Consider the following 13,149-nt stretch of genomic DNA (forward strand, 5'->3'; position numbering starts at 1 on the left):
CATCACAATATATAAGCTCGGTTTCATGATGGTGAGCAGGCAACGGGCCAGAAGTAGAATACCTCTGCTTTGCAGTCGTTTCTGAGCCAAAATATCATTTTTACTTTTCAAAAGCATGAGTGGTCAAAAAGCACTGCTTGGAAATTGAAACCATCCTCCATGCACCTCTGCTTCTCTCTTACTAAGCCTTAAAAGCACTATGGATTACATGACTCATACAGTGCGGGGACTGCACTTTACCGATCTATAATGGTCTCAGTTTATATTTCTCACTTGCACTTCAATGTTTTTCCTGTGCTTAGCTGAAGTGAAGATACGTGCCTGCAGATCACTGCAAAGAGTCACAATCTGTGTCAGAAAGAAGTTCACCAAACAGTACATCTTCATCGCGCTCATATATCTGGTTGATATCTGCCTTCCCTTGTGAAGTGTCCTTTGCAACCAAGCTGGAAACTTTGATGTAGTATTTGGAACTGCTTAAGCAGCCACAGCGTATCTTCCCTTACAACACACTGTGCCACACTTTGCTTCATCTGACAGTTATATAGCTATCTAGGGCTTGCTTTAATCTCAGTAGCAGGCTAAAAAAGTCTTCAAGATGCTTAGTATTTTTGTTTTATGACTGTCCAAACACTGCAACATTCCATTGGTATTACTAGAAAAATTCAGAGAAAGAAACTTCAGTTGGATTAATTCCAGGCAGATTGTGATTCTCCATGGGTTAACTTGATTCCTGGTGTTGACTCTACCAAGTCTGGCCGTTTCTGCCTGCAAACATTGGGTTAGAGCTACATTTTCAAGTACTATGGTATAATCTCTTTCAGGGTACTATACAAGTAGATGTTTTGTCTTGGGTTAACTCTCTGGTTTTGAAACTCTCCAGTTTTGAAAATTACTAGGTATTCAACACGCTTGGGAAAGACACACGTTGAATCAGCTCTGCAATACATTATTGACTGCAAAAACAAAGAATGCTTGGTGGTGGGCAAAAAATAGTCTCGTCAGGAAAAGCCACACCAGATTGCAACATATTTCATATACAGACTATAATGTCATGGGTTTGAAAACCTTCCTACTTTCGCACACACCAGCTTAGGAATGGAACCTGAATGGAAATTTAATTAAAACCGTAGTCTGATCTATAAGGGCTATGTGGGAAGTGAGCTGCAATTGCTCCTTCCGACTGAGCAGATACCACCTGTATGCTGTATGCTTTGGCAGCTCTCTCCCCTACTCTTACTCTCTTATCTAGGCACTTGCTCATTGCTTAGATTGCAAACCTTATGATCCACACCAAAGCATTTTCTTTTTATGTCTGCAGAGCGCCTTGTGTAGTTCTCATGCACTATGCGTAGCATTTGACATTGCTCATCCTAAAAACCAGAATAAAAACACGTGAAAGCTGATGTAGATACGAGTCAATATATGCTGTCTCAGCAGATATTGAAAAGGAAACTAAGCTAGAAGAGACCAGAAATTTCAAGGAATAAGAAGTGGCTATTTCTAGGCATTCTCAGAGCTGTTTCTGAAGCTTTATATAAAGTATTATCACAGGCAAGCTAACCTTGTAGGTTACACACCATTGCTCTCTGAAAACTAAGGGAATCAGAGCACATAAAAGTTAACGGTAAAACTAGCAATTCAAACAGGACAAAAAGATGTTTGCTGGGACAACTGAATCCTAAAACCTATCTCAACTGGAAAAAAGGATACGCACGTCTAACTAGCAACTTTGGGCCATCTGCTCTTAAACACACAGTTGAACATTGCTAACGGTGAAAAGAAACAGATCGAGAGTTTTCTGCCACATTCGGAGGTGAGTTTGGGACTATTCTGCGCTTTGCTGAGGCACTGCTTCTCCACCAAACTCCGGAGATTCCAGATGAAAGTCACATTAGCACAATACTCAAAAAATCAGCTCTGAAAGAAGGGGAGATACGTATCTAGGTTTATATACTATATGGAAGGTTAAATCTTATGTTTCAACTTCACAGCTTTCAAACTTCTAAGGAGTCTAACTACCATATATACTAAGCACTGTTAAAACAGACAGTAAGACAAAGGTAACGGCATTGAAGAATTTTATAGAAAGAGACAAAACAGTTAGACTAGTACCTAAAGACGAATAGGTAGAAATAAAGTGATGAAGCACACTTTCCAAATACACGGATATGGCAAACTGAAATAACACACTGGCGATCTAACACAACTACCCTCAAGTTTTAATTTAGTAGGAAAAGACTACAAAAATTTGAAAGGAACTGCTAGCAAATGGCTGATTTTAAGACTGAACTAGAAGGAAATTACGCTAGTTGTCAAGAGACTTGGACTTAGAAATGGCAGGCTACCATATATTGATCCCTACTATAAGAAGAGCAAAGAATCACAACCAGCAGGGTAGATAACCCAATCTATGAGGAAAAATCAGGAAGAACCAAACAAGGATAAGAGGAAATAACTAGGAATGAAGAATATTCTCTCCCAACTACGCAAGCATTAATTCCTTTATAGAGAAAAAATACAGAGTCCAGGGAAGGCATAAGTCACCAGCTGGGATCTGCCTCCACCAGTGGAAAAAGAGTATGTGTCTTTTGAATTTAAGAGAAACGATGTTCCTGTAGTCCTAATCAATTATCGAAGCTATGCTTCCCAGAGGCCACCACAAGAGAGGGTGCTCTGGTACAGAAGTCTTTTTATTCAGAAAGGAACGAGGCTGCGCATTCTTCTGATCAGAGTAAAGGATGCAACTGAAATGTATACTCCCTACAAAAGGTAAGGGAATACTTTCCCCTACTACTTTTGCTCCTTACCAATTTTGTCTTTCCATAAAGCCACATATAAAAGTGCACACACAAACTGCAATTAAAACAAGTCTTAAGAGTAGAAAATAGCCATAATCCATTGCCAGTCCTTTGAGATATTCAGTTCCTCAACTATAAAATACTGATTATTTGCCTTTCTGTAATAGCACATGAAATGAACCAGAAAGTCTGCTCTTACCACTCCAAATCTGTTATGAGTAGTTTTGTATTTGACAACTGGCTGTCTGATTATTCTTTTGGACTGTTCTTCTGATTAAACTTTTTTTTTTTTATACAAATATAGGACTGTCTGGTACAACTTCTACAGTAAGAGCTACTGCTACGTGATAGCATCAGCAGGCTGGACGAAGGCGTGAATGGGAAAAGTCTTCTCAACCTCAAGAACTGTAAACTACTATTAACACTGTCATTTACTTGTTGTCAGACCCTAAACCTTGCTATATTTAATACTAATTTGGACTCTTTTACTTTGAAAAAACAGTAACAAAGGAAGGACAGCTCATGGTTGGACAGACAGTAATATCAATGTGAATAATGGAAACGATTGTGCATGCACATAGTCTTTTTTCTTGTTTTCTACTATAAACTAACGAGGGTTGTCTTTTTAGGTAGTAAGACCGTAAATCAATCATCTTCTAAAACATGCTCTCCTATATTCCATTATATTATTTTTCTGATCCAAGTACTGAGTCTGTACTAATTGAAGGGTAATTTTCAGGTCCTAGAGGCTAGGAGGAATACGGCAAGCCAAACAAAGGAGCCAAAATAGAGCTAAGGGAAAAGCTCAGCTGAGGTGCTCTGTTCTCCCATTATGACAATGGTCCTTTTCATCTCCAAATCCTGCAAGCAGAACCCAAGCAGCGCAGGATAGCCCTGCACTGACCAGTAAGCTTGATAAAATCAAAGTATGAAGCTACAGCTAGAAAAACAAAATCAAGCAAAGAGTAGAACATGCGCCGTCAACTTCTATCACGTAACTGATACTGTAGGGTACTTGTCCACTCTCATTCCTAGTCCATGGCAATCTCTAGGTGAGGGAATTCAAAATAAGAAAGGTGAATTTAGCTTATCATGAGTGTTTGCACTGTCCAGTTTCGGTAAGGAGGTAAAACACAGACAGAAAGCCTCTTTTCACACGGCCCTTTTCACAGTACGCCCTCTAGATCAGAATTTAGAAACACAAAAAGGCATAGGAAATTCTAATCGTTTCTGCAGGCCAAAAAGCCAGAAAGAAGCAACTGTGAGGAACTGCGAAGAATTTGGGGAACGTGCTTGTATGCGCCACCTGAGCTGGGACAGGGGTCCCAAAGGATACAGCAGAATTCAGAAGATAAGACTTGATAGAGCTGGGAGGAAGACTTACTAAAATGTGCTTCTCTTCGGAAACCGCAGAAGGCATTAAGTTTGTTTTTTTAGCTTTCCCATTCCTCGTCTGCTTTAAAGCCTTATAGTAAAAATACTGCCACAAAACAAATTTCAATTCTGGGTCTGAAAATTATTAATTGCTTTGAACAATATCGCATCTTTCTGTTTTATGAAATAATCCAATAAAAATAGCCTTGATGCCATGTGATGCCCACAATGGCAAATCAAGACGTACTCTTTTACATTTAACAACTCTGCCATGTGCACTCTCTCAGGTTAACCACCAATATTCACTCTGACAGTTCCTACCCACTTCGTATTTAATTTCCCCCCCCCCCAGAGAATGGCAGGAAAGTTTACTTTAAAAAGTCAATAAAAATATACAGTTATAATGTCAAGTGCTTCAAAATAGTGTTAAGTGTTTCTAGGTCAGGTCATTAAACAATTTTTTCCATTGCACAGAAGCCTCTACTTAGAAAAGATAGGGTTGGAGGGACCACAACACAGGACATCACTTTCCTATGAACTCTACACAATTCCACAAGTTTCAGGGAACCTCTAGTAGCCGAAAGTTCCACTTTATTTTCAACAAAAAATGGTGACCAAAAACATTTTCAAGGCCAATTCTCAGGCTTAAGATTATCCGTCATCGTATCTTCCCTTACTGAAGAACGTTATATAGAACTATAGAGATGCTCTGCTTGGTAGTCAACTTTTTCAGGGGTCACTACTGTAAGATACTGGTGGAAACTGGGAACAGTCTGCTTAGAAAACATCAAAACACAATGCATTTTGCTCCAAATTACCAACGCACCTGTGAAGACGCATCCAATTCCTCATGTATGTGAGAACTCTGCATCCTCATCTTACACCTTTTCTGTTATACCGCTCAGCTCCCAGAGGTGTTCCCACCAGTGCGTTTAAGATTCACTAAACAGAAATGGAATTACATTATATAGGAAAGGATTCAAATGCTGCAAAGGACAATACACAGTGACTGCTATGGTCACCGTCCACCACTAGGTTGGCTATTCAGCTGTAGTCAATCAGAAGTACCATCCATTAAAATCACTGCAGTTACCCTGGTATAAAACCAGTGAGGGAATGAGGCTCAATATCCTTTTTCTCTCACCATATCAGCTTGACAGGGCTTTGCAAACGGCATTTTTATCAGCTTTTATAAAATAATTGAAGCACTTCATCCTCACCCACCTCAGTCCTCTTCCAGGCTGGGCATTCACAGGTTCACGTGCACGCTACTTCAATAATGCAGTAAAGGCTTCCCCCTGATATTTTCTGTAACTGTTTATTTGTGCTTCACCAGGACTGCGCGTCTCTTTTTTTCCTCCTTTCTAATCCCTAAAAAACCACCTCTTGCAATGAACCACGGCTGCATCACTCACTAGGAACTGTGGTCAGCTGCCAAAATTCACACGTGTTCCAGCAAAGCACACTCGCAGCCCTCGGCTCCACCAAGCGCACAGGACCCGGGCCGTGGAACTCATCGTACGTTACTACTGTCAGGCCTGGGGGGGTTGTTCTGCGTTTGACTCTGCAAGCTAAAAGCATAAACTCTTGGAACCGATGTAAAAAACTAGGCTGCCCAGGTGAAAACAACAGTGCCTTCCCTTAAAATACAGACGATCTGTGTTGATACACAACAGCTACAAATAGTCTAGAGACACTGTGCCAACAGATGGCACTCACGAAGAGCCAGGTGATTACAAGACCAGTAATACTTGACTTCATATTGCATTATAAATATATTTCCTTTGTGCAACACTGTGTCAAATCGTAAGGCTGCAGATACTGCACAAGAAATACCTACGTAACCTATCGTGACAAGTGGGTTCTATCAACACAGTCCGAGTTGCTGCAGCTCTCTCCATCCCTACAAGGCAGACTCATGTGTATGCCTAAGTCAAATACTGCTTATTCCATAAAGTACTGCACTTACTAAGTTATAGGCTACTCTATCACCATCATTTGAAATGGCACATGCACTTTTCCTGTCTTCCCCATCCCTCTCTTTATAAAAAACTGTAATTATGGAACACAGAATTATAAAGTTCACGTTTGACAGATACTGTGAAGAGCATCTGCCCTTTTACCACAGCAAAGCGAGCAGTATTGTAAAAACGTATAGCTTACCTTCTTAACTATCGTTTCTCCAATCATTTCTCATAAGAAGCTGACTGTTTAGAAATAAGCTTGAAACCCAGAAACGTGACCCACATTTCCTGATCAGTGTCATCATTATTGTGAAACACTGCTCTTACTGTTTTATAAAGTTAATGATCACAGTACAGAACTTTTTATTAAAAACTGAATCCCCTGCAAAAAAATTGGTTATTTTCTAGGTAAAAGGGTGTGAAGAAAGATGTACTTAGCTCAGTGGAAAGATCCCAGAAGTTACTCTGGAGCATTGAGCTATTCTGGCTTCTTTGTGTTACCTTTCTTGGCTGCTCAGCTGTTTCTGCTGCAAGCATGATCACTGCTGAAAAACGCGTGACATCTGGTACGACCTAACTGTGCCACTTGCTTGCAAACACACTCGCTCACTGGTCAAGCAGTGGCAAAGGAAAGGCCAAAATCGGATCTTATACGCAGGCACTTCATCAGCTTAAGGACGGCATTTACCGTGATCTGCCTGCGCTATGTCCTGTACCTGAGCCCTGTTTTAGGGCTTCACAGCGGTGACACAAGGGGCTTCACAGTTTCCACTGTCCAGCACAACTCGACGCATCTAAATTCTCCTCTTCGTGCATCCAGATTAATCTTTCACATGCACGTGCTCAAAAACACTATTTCGTATACCTCTTAGGAGAGATCTGGATGGTCTACCAGATTACGTTTAATCTACCTGATTATATTTAGGACAGAGTAGAAGCTATGCACTTCTGTAATCTGCATTTTGCTACTGCTCCGCTGCATGACTGCGGGTAGGTCTCAGTGCCTGTTTCTCCACTCTTGGCCTTGGCCATGCAGACCATAAGCAGACTGGGGTAGGTAGTACCCTTCACTACAGGCACATATTGGTAATTAGTACAATGGAGCACCAAATTTGACTGAGGCCTCCAAGAGCAGGTGCATAAGCAAAGAACATTTACATTTCAAAATCTTGTTTCCTTGACTATGCTGAATCACAACCAGGTTTCCTCTCGAGCAGACGGGATGTTATTCCCTGCACAGGAAGCCATCACTGAGAAGAGACAGCAAGATTCGAGCTCGCACCTCCCAAACCGAAAAGCGAGTTAAACTATCAACAGCAGCCCGCGTGAGAGAAAACTTCCGATGTTCAGAAGAGCTGGCAGCTGCTTTCCAAGACATGTAATCAGCCTTACATGCTACTACTAATGAAATAACCCGAGGTCAAACCAATATTTATACAAAACAACTCTGTTTATCTCTACACTTAGAGATAATACACACAAACATTTACCTTCCTTGAAATCTTTTCAAATAGTCCTAACTAATTGGAGAGTTTTGCTGAAATCTTATACAGTTGCTTTCTGGAGCACCCTACAACTTTTAATACAATTTACCTCTATTTAGAATATAATAAATCATTAGAGCAGGCCTCATTCCTTACCACAGAAGCACAATCCCTTTTCCAGTCTGCTTCAAGACAGGCTTTCTGCACATACTGTATTGTCATTACCAAAGATGCCAAGTCCACAGACCTGCTTTGAATTTAAGCTTCTCAACTGCAACATTACAAAGGTTTTCACTGGAACATCACTCTGATTTCCAGGCTTTGAAGATGTTTCAATAGCACAATAAAAGGCAGGTCCTTGCCACAACAAAAGACAAAATATCATGTTTGAATAAATGGAATTCTTTGGCCCAACGGAACATGTGTCATTGTGTATGTTTTTTCCACAGATTCAGATCTGTCTTGGAGCGGACTGTTGCTGCTGATCGGTATAGCATTCCCTCTCACGTATAAGATCACTACATGAACAAAGTTAAAAACTAGAGACCTTGTTACCCAACTGATGCATAAACTTAGCAAACGAAAAGCAGTAAACTCATGAGCAGCCACTACTAGTATTTGCCACAATTACCCATGTCAGCCAAAGAACATACATATTTTCCAAAAATGTCAAACTTCTTTTTTTCAAGTGGGTGTTATGCATTTGTTACGAAGCTACTATGAACACTCTGCCAGTATGAAGTTAGTATTCTGAAAATATATATGAAGCAAATTAGACCAGACTTGCCTTAAAGGAGTTCTTATTTCAATCCACATAAAATTGTTCCATGAATATGGGCAAGTATGTTTGCAATTGATTTTTATATATATATATATGTATGTGTGTATGTATATACAGTGCACGTACTATATATACACATCCCTATATACACATCCCTTAGTATAATCAGTGAGCTGATTCTTTCAGCTCACACATGCACAAATGTTTTTGATGACAAATGTTTAGAATAGGGAAATGTTTTCTCCATCAGCGATATAAGTATTACAGTAAATAGTAGCAGCCCCATTCAACAAGATCATGCTGCCAAAGACATGGCAGCTTCCTGATTTTCTTTCAGACCTTCTGAAGTTCCTAAAATGATCCATCATCTGTAAAAACTCATATAGGTGCCTCTTTTTGGAACTCCTTCTCTTTTTGCTAAAATTCCTGTCCATTCAAAATCTCACCTGCTCAAGGAAAAAGTCCTGCAAAGAATCTTGCCCCTGTGGGAGTCTGGGTGCTCAGCAAGGCTTGTTAAAGATGTCTGCTTGTTAAAGTGTCCATGTGGCTAGGAGAGCTTCCCAGTATTTCTATGGACAAAGTTTTCCGAGGCATACCCTTCCTCAGCAGCTTGCCTGAAAGTCTCTTTGGGGAAGACTTACCAGTCCAAGGGACTTTTAACGGCAAGGCTAAAATAAGTCTTGTCACAGAATGGAAATGAAGTATATGAATCTAAACGGAAAACAGTACTAGAAAAATAAGTTCATCTCCTGGGTACGCACTTGGTTAACAGAGCGGGACAACGTAGCAAAGAGATTTCTAGGAACAGCCATGGACTGGCAGAACTCCTGATGCTCAGATATTGTTCACAGTATCTTAACATTAAATACCTCCCCCAATAAACACTATAGCAGTGCATGAAAGAAAAGATTTTTTAAAACTCATGAAAAAGGCTCCTTGGAAAACAACAATTTTGCAAACATTTTCAAGGAAGAATGTTCTGTTCCTAGTTGCAGCTTCCTTCCAAGGGCAATGTTCCAAGCATCTGTGACACTGGGCCACATCAGCAAAGCCAAATCACACATATTTGTGCCACAGGGCCGCCGAAAAAGGCCCTATGTAAACATCTCTGGAGTAGCACAGGGAAGAAATAAATCCTGCGAGAGTGGCGGCGCTCGCTCTGCTCTACAAGCTGTGCATCCTGCTCTCCCCAGACGTGCTAGCTCAGCTGTGCTGGCTGCAGCGGCACTGGGGAAGGGGGAAGCCAAGGATCCACCCAGTCCCTGGCTGTGTCCGCTGGAGGGGGGAATTAGCACCTGCTTGTTCTTGCACATCCAGATCCACTTAGCCAGTCCAGGGGCTTCTCACCTACCTAATGCTTCAACAAAGGTCCATTACCCAGAGGATAAATTACCCTCTGCTTTGCAGAGTCTGCCAAGGAAAGGTGAGTCTGCAAACCTTTTCTTGCCATATTTTAATTCTATTATTTCCCCAGAAGGGAGAGTTACTTTAAAAAAAAAAAAAATCCAACTAAAGGCAACTAAATACATCTGGGATCAAAGAATTCTCAGTGCTTGGCTGGGATAGATGGGGAGTAGATAAACTGTATTCTGCTGGGTTCAGTTTGCTAAGAAAGGAGAAACATCATTCTGGGTACTGACAAATGACCTTCCAGGATGGATATGCTGGCCAGTAAGGGGAGGGGAAAGAAATCCCACGCGCGATGACCCTTTTCCCAAGAAGTGATCTGGCACTTGCATAACAAAGAGCAGAAAAAACCCTGAATGCAGATAAAATCATGTTTGTAAATCCATGAATACCTGAGAGGTTTGGCCTCACAGGATGCGTAGGGAAGCTACAGTGCCTGGGAAGGGAGTTGTAACACCAGGGAAACACCCTGCTAGCTGGCCCAGCCCAGCAAGGAGCTTGGAAACTTCCATTTGTCTTTGCAGATACTAGAACGTAGGGCTAAGACAGGCAATAGCCCTGGGCAATCCCACTCCTCAAATAAACTGTATTCCCTGCAGATCCACACTGAAAATGCTTTGGGGTTAACTGCAGCTGATGAAGCTTCTTCTCGTTGCTCCATGCACCTGAGGCACTACTCGGACTTACCAGGAGTAATGTCATTTAAGAGTTAGATTCTGAAGCGCTTTTGGTTCTCGACTCCAAGGCAGAGTATAGCTAGACTGCAAAACAGCCTTAGGAGATTTCATGTACCATAAGCCTGAGCAGCTGCATCATCCTAGTCTGTCATTGTTTCACCATGTACATTTTTATCTCTCTTTGAGCTCTTTATTTACAGTCTCTTTTGGAGCTACCAAATTGAAAAATTGTTTGCAGTTGTTCTGGATTATGGTTGTTGTCAGACACCAGCAATCAGCCATCATTACATTTAGACAAAAAAATATAGGCTCTTACTGGCTGAATAAGAAGAGAGACCTTTAGATATCAGCAAATACCAGGCTTCTGTGTCCCACTCGTACCACCATTCAGGTAGGAGGGGACCATTCTCGGTGGAAGACAAGACGTCTGTCTCTCCGGTGATCCCACACAGCATCTCTGATAAATTCAAAGATTAAAAGGCTCCTAAAGCTAAAGCACTTTGTATTCAGCAGTCGGCCTCTGGACTTTATTCTGCGCAACGTTCCAGTGTGTGATCTGTGCAGATTACCCAGATGATTCTACTTGTCGTCCTGACTGATGCCAATACGTCCTTGATTTAACTCTGCTTATTTAAAAAAAATCCCTTCAATAGCCATTCTGATATCATCATTTTTGGTACTGACAGACTGCTGTAAGCGCGGGTAATAGAGGGCTTTACAACACATGCAATAGATGAGGTCTTTGCTTCTAAGGTCCTGTAACGTAACCCAGACTTCTCTCTTACAACCGAAGCTGCTCTGCTGCTAGTCAATTATGGTAGACCATCCCTCATAAAGTAACGCCAGGAGACTCCCTGAACATGCTAAATGGAGTCGCCGGAGATCACCATTAAATAGCCGGGCATCGCTCCACAGGCTCCACTGGCCCCGCTCGGGAAGGACAGAGGGCAGGAATAGGGTGTTCCCGTGCCATCAGCCCGGGGACTTCCGCCACCTGAAAGCTGCGGAAGTTTGGCAAGTGCCAAGTCCCAGGTCTACTTGGGGAGGTCCCCAGGTGAACAGCTGGAGGGCCTGTTATATGGCTGGGACAGGTCAAACCCAGGAACAGTTCAGCACAAAGGCACAACTGGTGGTAGACATCAAACCACAGACAAAAAAAAAAAAAATACACAGAGAAATGGAATGAGAATGATCTGTGCCTGCAAGAAAGGAAGAGGGTCTGACTATTTACCAATGTCAAATTGTGTTAGTATCTATGTACTTTTGATTACTCAACCTGCTGTGAAGGGCTCATGCATTAAACACCAGCTTGCACATTCCACAAAGGGTTTTTTTTCTTTTCCTTTCCAGGCTGTCAGAAAGGATTTGGATGAGGTCAGTCTCTGAACACAGAACATTAAAGCTTAACTCCAGGAAGGACCTGAAAGTTAAAGTCTTCTACTGTACAGCATGATGGCATATTGCGCGTATCAGTCTGGCTTGTTTTATTACGAACAATTACTAGCTACAGCGGGGGTGACCTGCCGAACTAGCTTTCTGATGCAGTCATCAGTCACAGTTCGAGAGACGTTATGACACAGTGGGATTCTAAGGGTTCTGTAAAGTAATGGACAGTTATCAAACAGTTGAAAACCCATAGACTAAGCACAAGGAGAACTGTGGCTGCCAAGGGGGGGGAAGAAACCTCATGAAATCTGGAATGTGTTTCTACTTACTGTCCATCCTAGTAAAATAAAATGATCTCTCATTTGAGCATATGGTTCTGCTTAGACAAGAAACTGTATATATTGGTCTAAATCCAGAATAGCCTTTCTGACATATTATTCAGTATTAGAAAATCACTACAACCTGCTTGCTCTGTAGCAATTCCTAATGCTAAGTGCAACAAATCTACAATGATCCTTCTCCTCCCCCTCTCCTCCCCAGCCCTCTGTCCTAGCACCGCTTCTTTCTTCTTTTCCCAGCGTTATACCTTCTTCTATGTGGCCAGGTGCAAACAGTCTTTCCCCTCTTCTCTCCACACTGCTTCCATCTTGACAAACTATATCTCTTCAAAAAGAGATGGCACCTCTTCCCTTTCAGCAGTACCTTAGCAGTTCCCAGCCCGTATGGTAAGCTACCGATTGCAGAGAGGTTTAGCTTTCAAACTACAACTATCTCATGGATAATATGTATATGTATGTTAATATTGCACTTATTTATTTTTACAGATTGCTGAGCTTTTACCCATCTATTCTAAGAAGGACAGAGGAGCCTCCAAACCTTGGGGGCGGATCAGATGAGACAGCGGAGCCAGAGGCTTGGGCCCACAGCTCTTCCTTCTCATTCCCAAAAGAAGGTAACAATGGCTGGAGAATGCCCAGATCCTACTCGCATCCATGCAGCTGGCTGGCTAGGGATTAAAAGCAAGTTGCATAGCACAGCAATATCCAACTTCTCCTGTGAGTTCCTACGCAGTGTCAAAACACAGAAAAAGTAGTAAATGTATTCACGAAAGAACGAGGCTTTGCAGACCTGGGGATCAACGAACGGATCTCTCTGAGGAAGAGCTGGTTGACATTTTTCTAACTATATTTTCCAGTTGAAAGCGTAGTTTAGACACAATCCAAACTTTTCACGGGAACGTACTGATCGTCAGAAAACAGCATTGCGAAATAAATA

The sequence above is a fragment of the Struthio camelus genome, chromosome 13 (genome assembly GCF_040807025.1).
Source record: "Struthio camelus isolate bStrCam1 chromosome 13, bStrCam1.hap1, whole genome shotgun sequence".
NCBI lineage: Eukaryota > Metazoa > Chordata > Aves > Struthioniformes > Struthionidae > Struthio > Struthio camelus.